We start from the raw sequence: 12,241 nt of genomic DNA, 5'->3' as shown, positions 1-12,241 counted from the left end.
GTACATTTTAATCCTTCACGTATTATTTGATTTAACCCTTTACTATTTGAGTTTAGTCCTTTAATTAGTATTTAAATTGTTAGTCCTTACTCCCTCCGTATTTTGTTACTTGCTCCACTTCCCTTTTGAAGTTGTATTTTATTATTTGCTCTATTTTCTTTTTTTGGAAATTTTAAATAATATTTTACTATTTCCCCCCCAAATAATGATCCCCTCATATCATACATTAATATTGTTCTTATTTTCTCTCCTCCCCACTTATACTCACTTTTTTTTTTCAACTAATTTCACTTTATCATATTTGATTACTTTCTACTACTCCTTCTAAAACTCTGTGCATGAAAAAATAGAGCAAATAATAGAATACAGAGGTAGAACTTTGTAACTATTTTTTTTTTTTCATTATCTCATTTTTTGGTAAACCAATTGTTTGAAAGTTAATATCTGTATATTGCAAGTTTAATAAATTAAGAGTTTAATAATGATCAATTATCCATATTAATATTAAGGTATATCATGCTAGCAATTCTCTAATAAAGTTGTACAAAAATAATAATAATAAAACGAAAATTTGCTAGACATCTACTTACAAGAAGTAGTATCTATATTTGGTTTAAAATACGATATTTATATTCGCATAATAATAACATTTTTTTTTTCTTTTTTTTTAACTAAATAATATTTATGCATTTATAATCAATTTTTGTAATATAATCATGAAGAAATATTAAATTTACATCTGTTGTGAAAAAATGGCCGTATTTAGTCAGTTTGAAAGTTATTTAACCACATATGTTTATTTATTTATTTTTTAGTGTCGTGTAGATAGAATTTACTGGTAACCTACTAATGATAGTTGGTTAAACTACAAATTGAAGTTTTTTGTCAAAAATAATTTCATTAAAGCACAATTTAGTAGAGCAGCTTTTGGGTTTTTTTAATTGTGAAGATGTGGGTGGGAATTATCCCATAATTAATGCTAGTTTGGCGCCCAATGTAAACGCTCCCGCTGAACTTGCTTCATGGCGCCATTGTCCCAATTTATTTCCAACCCCCCTCCCCCCCCTCCCCCCCCTCTCTCTTTTTCCCTCTCTTTATTTTGGCTTAGGGTGACATGGCAGATTTTTATTAAAAGTGTATGTTTGGCCCACATATACCCAGTGTATGTGTATCATCTCTCGGGTTTTAAGGATACTCTAAGCTTCTTAATTCTCGTGTAAATTTAGATGTAGACATTTAATTAAAGGACGAAGGGAATACAAAAACTAATTTAGGCATATCTATTTTAACATACAGTTTTCTACGCTCATCTCACATTGAGGTTTAATATCAATAATAAGTGTGTCAAAACTAAGTTCCCTAAATTAATACTTCTAATTGCATTATTTTTCTTTTAGCAAAGTTTCATATTAATTGCACTATTTCTAATATAACTATACTTTCATACTTGATATTTACTTTTTTCTTTGTTTGTAGTTATATGGGCGTATTTAATTGAATTCTTAAACTTTATATCCAACTCAAGTAGTGCAATTTTAAAAAAAACTGAGGAAGTATGAAGTACACTAGTATCCCGTAGTTAATATTAGCATAGATTTGTGTGATAAAAAAAAATTAAAAAAATATTTGCCTCCCTTAAATGAGAGAACTAAAGACACATTCTTTAAAAAGTTCCATCCTTGAGAAACCCCAATACATTTGACAAAAACCATGGAAAAGAAAACCAAACATATATAGAAAAGCAGATAAAGAGTACTTTCTCTGTCTCTTTATTAAAAGGCTATTTTAATATTTATTACTCACATAATAAAGAAAAATAACTTTTTAATTTAGAGACGGACGAAGTAGTGATTAGTGATCAGACGCTTACCATTTTCAACAAGAGAAATAGAATTTAAGTTACTCAAAAGGTGTAGAGTATAATGGAGGAGAAAGGAGGAGAATGGCCGGCAATAGAAATTGTTCTCGGAACCACGTACTCATGTGTGGGAGTTTGACAGCATGACCATGTTGAGATAATCCTACTAACAATCAGGGTAATCGAAGTATCGAACTACGCCTTCTTGGGTTGCATTCACCCAAAATGAGCGCCTTATTGGTGAAGCTGTTAAGAATCAGGCTGGTGTTAATCTTACTGATACAATTTACCGTACTCTCTTTTCTTCTTTTCTCGGCATGTAGTATTCTTTATATTAAACTCAGTTAAAAAGCTTAAAATACACTTATAAAATTATAGAATTTGTTTACTTTTACCCCCTTGTAATTATCACTCAGTGGATTTTAATTGTATTCTTTTGAACTTAAGTAAAATTTTAATCTTGTTATATTTCACTACCTTACCCGTTTTCCAGCCAAAATTCCAGCTATGTCTTCAAATTGTTACCAGAAACTAAATTATTTTCAACAGAGAAAATAATTAGCTTAGGGGAAATGGTTTAATGGTGATTTCGTTTCTGTTAGTAATCATTATCAGCATGTCAAATAACTAAAAATGCTTTATTATTAATTTTATTGTTATGTAATTTAGTAAGGAAAATTTCACATTTACTACCAGGGAAAGCACCCTAACTCACAATTGCTACCCCTTTAATTTTTTATTTTATATTACTACCACACAAACATACTAACTGTTAAAATAACTATTACTTAACAGATTCTGTCAAAGAATCGTTAGTAGGGCCCACACCATTAACTACCTCCATCTAACTCCCTCTCTCTCCCCGTAACTATCTTCTCCCTTTCTCTCTCTTCTCCCATTAATTTTACTGAACCTCCATAATTGACCAAGTTGAAGTTTTTTTTCCCTTTTTTCTTTACGCATCTTTCTCTCTCTTTCACTTGGTCAATTTGTTTCTCTCTCTATCTTATCTTCAGATCTAGGGTTTAGTGCGTGTACGAATTTGATTGAAGGTGGAGGTCCACCTGGAAGCAGCGTCATCTTCATTGCTGAAGTGGAAGCTTGAAGAATCTTCTGACAACATTTGACAGGTAAGAACTCTTTTTCGTACTTGTAGTGGTCCAACAAAGCATCAATGGTGGTCAATTTGCAATAAAATACTGTTAATGGGGGGCAATTTAGACAAAATTGTTGTTTTAGTAAACCCTAGATTTCTGCGCTTAGGTAATTAAGTTATTCACTAATTGTGCAATTAATTAATCATGTGTGGGTATACACTCATGTGTTATGCTGTGTTTGTTTACAATTGTTAGTATGTGCTCTGTGATGGTTGAATTTAAAATTGATTTTTTGCATGGTTTACTTGCTTTAATTGTAGAAAAATATGGATGGTGAGGATGATACTATTGACATTAAGCTTAGGTTATTTGGAGGGTTTGTGGAAAAGCAGCGTAGGGGGAAACAATATTTGGTTGATGAAGCTGGGTTTGTTTATTGGAAGTATGCTGTCCCAGTGTCATATATGAGGAGTGTGACTTACTTAAGGTATCTGTGTAGTGAAATATTAATAGCTTTGGGGTGGGAGGTTCCTGAAATTTATAGGTTGTGGTATAAGGAGAAAGGAAAGACTTGGGTAAATGGGAAGAGAAGGATTGAAAATGATGATGATGTTAGGGGCTTCTTAGAGTCCAAACACTGTGAAGGGCATGTGGAGTTGTTTCAAACTGTGGGGTTGGAAGAGTAGGACAAGTATCACCCTCCTGCTGTAATTTGGTATAACCCAACCACATCCAACCCATCTGTATCTGGATTACAGCCACCCAATTCTAATCCAAATGACCCAAAACCAAATGGTAATGGATCTCAACCTTCTAATTCACACCCATCTCAATCCATACCATCTCAAACATATCAGCTTACTAATTTAGAAGCTAAGCCTGCATCTACAAACACCCCAAAACCAAACAAATCCCATGTGACTAGGAGGAGCCCAAGGAATGTTAAGCCTGTTGAGAGTAGACCTGGCAAATGGGTCATTCGGGTCGGGTATGGGTCGGGTCATTTTGGGTCGGGTCAAATTCAAGTCAAAAAGTTATCAGGTCATGTTCGGGTCGGGTCGGGTCATTTTGGGTTTTGGGTTGATTTCGGGTCGACTGATAATCGGGTCGGGTCGGGTATCGGGTCAACTCTTTGGGTTGAGTTTGGGTCGGGTCAGTTCGGGTCTGGTCAATTTTCGGGTCTGGTCAATTCGGGTCGGGTCAATTTTCGGGTCCAATTTTCGGGTTAACTTCGGGTCGGGTGAACTTCGAGTCGGGTCAATGCATTGGGTTAAATTCAACTCAGTATATATATTTATTTATTTTTAGACGAAAAACTCACTACATTTATTAAGGCTACTTTTTTCATGAAATATAGTAATTGTTTGACTTTTATTGACCTTGTTATTTTTTTTATTTTTTTATTTTTATTTTTTATTTTTTTTGTGTTTAGATTGAGAATCAATTTCAGGATCTCCTGAAACTAAGAGGGATGCTCTAATAAATTGAGTTATACGACTTATACTTCATAATTAGGTTTTTCTTGTTCAAGTTTTTTCAAACGAAACTCATAATAAGGTTTTTCTTATTCAAGGTAATTTGATCTCAAATTCAAACTTGATAGGATTAGATTAAACTTTTTCTAGGCTACTTAATAGCTCAGTCTCCGACTCTCCGGTTTAAATTACTTCATAGGATGTCTCATCACTATTAGTATATAATGAACTAATGAATTATGAACTATTGTAGTTATGTAACTATGCTTATATCTATTTACCAGTCTACTATCCAATTAAAGAACTCAAGATCCTACATGACTATATTTTTCATTACATATAAAACACAAAATACGGTCACAGAGAAGTGTGTGAATAAAGTCAAAACGGTCAACTAAAAAAAACGGAGGTATTATTAATTAAGTGAAATATTCTCATATTCAGATGTAAGATTACGGACACACTTGTTGATCAATTAAAAATTTTCAAAATTTCAATTTTAACAAAGTTACAACTTAAAAGTGAAAATTCAAGAGGGAAACAAAATAAAACTTTTAACTTGGTTAAAATTGTGGGAAATTCTTCCCCCCAAATGGCTAAAACTCCAAAAGTATTTCATTATGAGGACAAGAGGTAAATTATGAGCGGGAATACTCCCTCCAAATTTCCATAAGTAAAAGGTAAAGTGACTAAATTCTAAAATACAGAAAAACGAAAATAAAAGTAAAAAAATAGGAAGATAAAAAAAATCCTTTAGCTTAAATAGATTTGGGTCAATTAATTCAATTTAATTGCGGTTTTTTTCTATTTCGATTTGCTAAGATCAAGTCTTTAACTTAAATAGATTCTGGTCATTTCAGGTATAAGATAATTTTGGTTTAGGTCACTCTGGGTTTCGAGTCTATTTGGGTCAATTAATTCAAGTTAAAGGTCGGGTCAACTTCGGGTCTCGGGTCAACTTCGGGTCGGGTCATCTTGAGTCGGTTCATTTCGGGTTGGGTCATTTCGGGTTTCGGGTCTAGGTCGGGTCATTTCCACTTCGGGTTGGGTATGGGTCGGGTCGGGTTGATTCGGGTTTTGGGTCAATTTCGGGTCACTGATTTCGGGTTTTGGGTCATGGGTCGGGTCATTCGGGTCGGGTCATCGGGTCTAGGTCAGGATTGCCAAGTCTAGTTGAGAGTAAGCCACCTACAGCTAAAAGTAAGCCACCTACAACTGAGAATAAGCCACCTTCAACTTCTTTACCTAGAACAAAACTAAAGCCTAAGAAACCCATTCAGTCTATGTGTAGGAGAAGCTCTAAGTTTACTAAAGATTCTGGAAAGGAGGAGGGTGAGAGTGCTGTCAGGGAGAAGGAAGAGAGTGTGAGTGGTGTTAAAGAGAAGGGAAAGGGTGTAGCTGGTGAGCAAACTAAATAGGGAAAGGTGAAAGAGAAGAAAGATGAAGATTCTGGATCAGAATTTAGATCATCTTCTACAGAGCCGAGTGACTTGGATATTGAGTGGAAGGTAGGTGAAGAAGATTTGGAAGTTAGTGATGAGGAAGAGGAACAGTGACATATCCAGACAAGAAGGGGTATATTAGGTGAGGTGGAGAACAATTTGCAGATTGTAAAAGCCGATGACAATTCCAAGAAAGTTGTTGAGCACACAGAGCATAAGGTAAAGCAGCTTGGAAAGGACATTGGTTGCACAGATGTTCAGCTACAGGTGGAGGGAAGTGACTCAGATGAACTAAGGAGTCTTAATGGGTCAGATGAAGAAGAAGACTCAAGCCCATGGTTCAGGAAAGACACTGACTTTAAAAAGCCAGTTGTTCTTTTAGATAGGCAGAAGTTTACCAGCAGTAATGTGCTAAGAAGAACACTAAGGACTCATGCTGTAGAGAACAGGTATGAATTTTATTACCTGCACAATGGTGGACAAAGGATCACTATTTTCTGTAGATAAAGATGCAACTGTGAGTGGAATCCTAAGAGAAGCAACTTGCCTCAATGCAAGTGTGGTGATGAAGTGAAGAAGTGTGAGTTTAAGGTGTTTGCAAGAAGACTTTATAATAGCAGTGCTTGGCAAATAAAGGAGCTGAGGTTAAAGCACAGGTGTATGAGATCTAGGATGAATGCATGTATTTCAGCTGAATACTTAGCAGAGAGATATGTTAAAGAGTAGAGGAGCAATCCCACTTCGAAAATCAAGACATTTAGAGCTAGGGTTCTAAGTGATTTAAGAATACACATTGGGTATTCACTAGCTTGGCTAGCAAGAGTCAAAGCAAAGTTTATGATTTATGGCTCTGCAGCAGAGCAATATGTAAGGGTTTGGAATTATGGCAAGGCTGTGCTAAAGTATAATCCAGAAAGTGGGGTGTATGTGGTGGTTGAGGGAGCAAACAGACCAGATACCCCTCTATTCTTGAGGATGTACATGTGTTTGACAGTATTGAAGAATGGTTTTAACAAAGGTTGTAGGCCTCTCATTGGCCTAAATGGCTGTTATTTGAAAGGGGCCTATCCTGGTTAAATTCTTGTTGCAATTGGCAAAGATGGGAATAATCAAATTTTCCCCTTTGCATGGGCACACTACTAAAATTCGGCCAAATTGTGACCATTTATTTATGACCTCCATAGAAACAGTTGCAAAAGTTGTAATTTGTGACCGTTTTGGCCAAAAAACGGTCGCAAGAGTATTTAAACAATTTTTTTAAAAAAAATACATGTGTAAAATAATTGTAAAAGAAAAATAATCTATTACGATCGTTTAAAGCGGTCGCAAATTTCACAAATTGCGACCGTTTTATAAAATGTTGCAAATATCAAAAATTGCGACCGTTTTATAAACGGTCGTAAAAGCGGTCGCAAAAGGGTTAATATTTTTTTTTTTAAAAATAGGGTATAAAAGGATACCCCATTCACCCAAACGCTAACCCTCTCTTCACTCACGTTGTTCTTCTACTCTTTCTTTTATTCTCTTCTCTTTCCTTTCTCTCTCCTCTTTCCTTATCTTTCTCTTTCCGTTTTCCTTTTCTCACGCTCCTCCATCTCTCTTGTCATTTCTTAGCTTTCTCTTTCTTTTCTTCTTCTTACGTCTCATGCCTCCATTAACCGACGCTCGCACCACTATTTCCTCCATTTTCGGTCTCTTTTTCTACTTCAGTTTTTCTTTTTCTTCGAATTTTCGTCAACAAAGTATTTCGGGTGTTCGGATTTTTGTCAACAAACGAACAATTATGGTGTTTATGGTCAAATTGGACCATAAAAATTCCAGATTTGGAGTTTTTATGGTCCAATTTGACCATATAAACCCAAAAAGGAAGAAATATGAGGAAAGGTTTGTGGTTTACTTCGTTTTTTATTCGATTTTCCATGTTTATTTTTATACAAATTGTTTGATTTTATTTTCGATTTTTTTTTTGAGTTTTTGTTCGAATTTTGTTGATTTTGGGTTTAATTTTTAGTTTCGTTGATTTTGTTTGATTTTGCGAACTTTGTTCATATTTGGTTTGAATTTTGTTAACTTTGTGATTGATTTTGAATTTTCCTTGATTTTGTTAATTATTTCGGTTATTTTGTTCATATTTTCGTTGATTTTATTCGTGTTTTGTTGATTTGTTCATATCTTCGTTGATTTTGTTCGTGTTTTGTTGATTTGTTCATATTTTCGTTGATTTTTTTTTGTGTTTTGTTGATTTTGTTCATATTTTCGTTAATTTTGTTCGTGTTTGTTGATTTTGTTCATATTTTCGTTAAGTATAGTTTGATTTTCGTTAAATTTTGATAATTTTGTGGGGGTTTTTTTAGGGAATTTTTTTTTTATAAAATCAAATGTTTTGGGTTGGCGGCGATGCTTGGTAAAGGTTGTTTAGGCAGGGTGGTGGTGGTGGGTTGGGTGGAAAGTGGCGGTGGGGCTGGCTTCGAAATACAGTCAGTGACTGGTTCTTATTTCTTTTTTTTAATTAATCAAAATAATTTGCGACCGCCAGAAGCAGTCACTATTTTCCAGAATTGCGACCGCCTAAAGAAACGGTCGTAATTACATTAATTTGCGACCGCCAGAACTCGTCGCTGTTTCCCAGAATTGCGACCGCCTGAAAAGTCGTAATTATATTAATTTGCGACCGTTCCTCACACGGTCGTTGAAAATACTGAAAACGGTCGCAATTAAAATTGCGACCGTCAACCAGTCGTAAATTTTTCGTTTTGCGACCAAAGGAATAACGACCACCACATTACCACCGTTGACGGTCGCAATCACTTTTAGCGACCGTTTTTGCTATTTTCTACGACCGTCAGAGGCGGTCGCAATTCGGCTTAATTTTAGTAGTGGCAACAGTGGTGCTGGTTCATACAGTGTCTGCAGAAGGATATTGGTGATTGCAGTGAAGGCTTGGGACTAACATTTATGAGTGGTAGACAAAAGGTTTGACTTTCTCTCACTGTAATTATTATTTTTTTTTGTTTATCATACCACAATTGTATTTCTAACAGTTGACTTGTTTTTTTTTTTTTTTTTTTTTTACTTTTACCTTTAGGGATTGCTTGAATCCTTGGATGAATTAGTCCCCAAATGTTGAGAAGAGATTTTATGTCAGGCATATTTGGGCTACTTTTAAGCTCCAATTCACTGGATCTACTTTAAGGAATTATTTTGGAATGCAGCAAGGGCAACCACTTTGGTAAGTTTATTTCATCATGAATTGTGTTTTGTCATCCTTTGTGCATTGTGTTTTGTCATAGTATGTGGTCTGTCCTTGTGTTAGAGTGTATGCATATGCTTTGTATTGTGTTAGTAGGTCTCTTATCATAGTCTATGGTTTTGTGATATAATTTGACTTTGAGGTTGCAATGGAGTCCATTAAGTTCTTATCAGAAGATGCATATGAGTAATTAGCAAATATCTCACCATCACACTGGTCAAGACATGCATTTTCTGATTGGTGTAAGTCCAATATGCTGCTAAATAATCTTTGTGAAACTTTCAATGATTTTATAAAAGATGCAAGAGATAAGCCCATTTTCACTCAGATGGAGTGGATGAAATGTTACATGATGAAGAGGAACTGTGAGAAGTGGGAGGCAGTTCAAAAAATGGAAGGAAAGAACATGCCTTATGTAAGTAAGGTTTTTGGGAGGATTGAAAAGGCTGCTAGATATTGCATTGTCAAGTTGTCTAGAGGGGATAGCTATGAAGTTGAATTGAATGGGGATAAGGTGGTGATTGACCTGAAGATGAAGTCATGCTCTTATTATCACTGGCAGCTTACTAGCATACCATGTGTACATGCTTATGCTTTTATACTTGACTAAAAGGTGGATCTAGATGACTATGTGGATGCTTACTACAGCAGGGCAACCTATATTCTTGCATATGAAGATGCAATCAACCCTATGCTAGGCCCCAAGCATTGGGAGAAGACAGACTTGAGACAACCACTCCCATCTGCAGTTAGGGTAATGCCTGGGAGGCCTAAATCAAAGAAGAGAAAGCTGGAAGAGGGAGAAGGAGGACCAGGCAGCAAAGAGGCACAACCAAAGGGCCCAAAGTTCCAAAAAAGGTGCAGAAACTATGGTAACCTTGGTCATTATGCCAAGACTTGTGGATCTGCACCTGAAACTGAAGCCCCAACAACCTCTGAGCTGAAGGTGTCATCCAAGCCTGTCCTCAACACACCATGGTTGCAGGAATAGAGGAGAAAGAAAGCTCAGAGGGCTGCTGCTAATGTAAGCAGACTGTCTTGTTTCTTTTTGTTTTAAAATGGTGAAGTTTTTGTCCTATAATTGACTTTTATGTTTGTGTGCTTTGAATGTTTACAAAGTGGAGCTACTGTTGGACCTAACAGTATTGCTAACAAGACATTTCCACAAGAACAATAGAAGCGGCAAGGTCAAAGCTCCCAGCCTGTTACTTGCAGCCAAAATATTCAGGCCTCAACAACAACAACGGCAACAAGGTCAAAGGCTAAGGGAAATAACAAAATTATTTGAAATTTCTGTTTAAGTGCCTTGTGTAAACCTTAAAACTTTGGTATTAGTCAATTCTGAAAAATGTTTGTATATAACTTTCTGTAAGAATTGGAATTTGATGCTTTCAATCTGTAACCTTTTGTAACTAATACAGTACTTTACTGTGCAATGGTGAAAACCGATGTTTATTGTCTCATAAAAGTAGTGTTCTTAATTCATACTTGAAGAGTTTACAATTTTAAAATGTCCACTTCATTAGAGTAGACTAACCTACTAACCTAACACTAGAAACCAAATAACATAACACTAAACTGAAGCTACTAAGATAGAACCTACACTAACCTAAGCTTTCTTAAGCACAACTAACAGCCCTACCATTATCAAAACACAACAACTGACAACACCCATAATAACACAGCCAAACCCACCATTGTTCTGCACCCCTTGCTTAGAGTATCTCTTCCTATCACCACTAAGAGCTTTGCACTTCAGTTTGAGGTTCTCATTCTCAGTGAGCAAGCACCTTCTCTGGCCACTAAAATCCTCAACTTCTCTTTGCAATGAGCTTATCTTACCCTTCATCCGTTTTTTTGTTAAGGATCAATTGGTTGATCACATCCCTTTGCCAATCAGTCCCATCTTCTTCATCCAGCCACTCAAAGCTCTTGCAGCCCTTGTTTCTGTTTTGGGATCATAGAACTTGCATGTCAAGAACTTCCTGCCTGGATTTTCTCTAGTCCATGAGGTTAGCCTAGCCATGGGAATGCCGTAGTCACATTTCTTGTATTTTGAGGGTGAACACCTAACCAAAGCCATAATTCCCTACAAATTCACAAAATTAAGGAATCATTAGAACATTACATACTTTAATTACCCAACAACACTTTCAATTTCATGATTTTAACATCCAACAAAAAACCCCCAATTTAAAATTAGACTCAAGAACCCTAATTTCTTTTCCAGAAATTAACTACAAATTAAGCCACTGCAATTCGATTTTAGCCAAAACATCATTCCTATGTACTAATTTACGTTACTAATTAGTCATATAATTGAAGATTACTTACCTAAATTGTTCGCTTAAATCAAAGAACTAACCTTTTTCTACTTCACAATTCTTTGCTATTCAACCCACCAATCACCAATTAACCACACTCACTGATTTTGCTTTTGATTTTTTAATGGAATTTGTGTTTTAATTTCATCTAATTGATAGCAGAGCAATTCCAATCAAAGCAATGAATGATGAATCGTATTTAAATGGGAAGAATTAGGAAGTAGCCGTTGGAGTGGACCCCACTTGACAGAAATAGTAACAGAGTTCCTCAGGTGGTAGTTATTTTAACAGTTAGTGTGTTTGTGTGGTAGTAATATAAAATAAAAAATTAAAGGGGTAGCAAATGTGAAATTTTCCATTTGTAATGAGGGTGATAACTTGTAATTTGGTATGGTTTTAGGGTGTCTTTAAACCTTGTTTACTTGATAACATCGGTGTTTTGGTCTGCTTTCACTCTATTATTAATTTATTATGCAATTTTTGTGTATCCTATGCTTTACGGGTTGTTAGTGTTTTTGTTGAGTTTTTAGGCCTAAAGACGACCAAGTGAAGCCTATGGATGATGAACCAAAATTGAAATCAAGAAGATATGGAAAGAAGCCAAGACAAGGGATCCAAGTCAAGAAAAAGAAGAGAACTGCAGTGGAGCGGCCTCTCCAAAGAGTGCGCCTCTCCACCCCGCTGCTGTAGTTACTGCCTTCCTTGGCAGATTCAAGGAATTTTGTAAGGAGAGGCCTCTCCAACATAGGTCGCGGCCTTTCCAACTGGAGCGGCCTCTCCACCTATTTGGAGAGC

At 35.7% G+C, this 12,241-nt stretch overlaps 1 pseudogene; it reads left to right on the top strand.

The window, feature by feature from the left end:
* The first annotated feature begins 1,922 nt into the window (after nucleotides 1-1,922).
* Nucleotides 1,923-12,241, top strand: part of LOC145584274 (heat shock cognate 70 kDa protein-like) — a 36,835-nt pseudogene continuing 26,516 nt past the window's right edge.

This window comes from Chenopodium album, chromosome 16 (genome assembly GCF_948465745.1).
Source record: "Chenopodium album chromosome 16, dcCheAlbu1.1, whole genome shotgun sequence".
Lineage (NCBI taxonomy): Eukaryota > Viridiplantae > Streptophyta > Magnoliopsida > Caryophyllales > Amaranthaceae > Chenopodium > Chenopodium album.
Note: the sequence above shows the minus strand (reverse complement) of the source record. Positions and strands in the feature narration are given on the sequence as shown.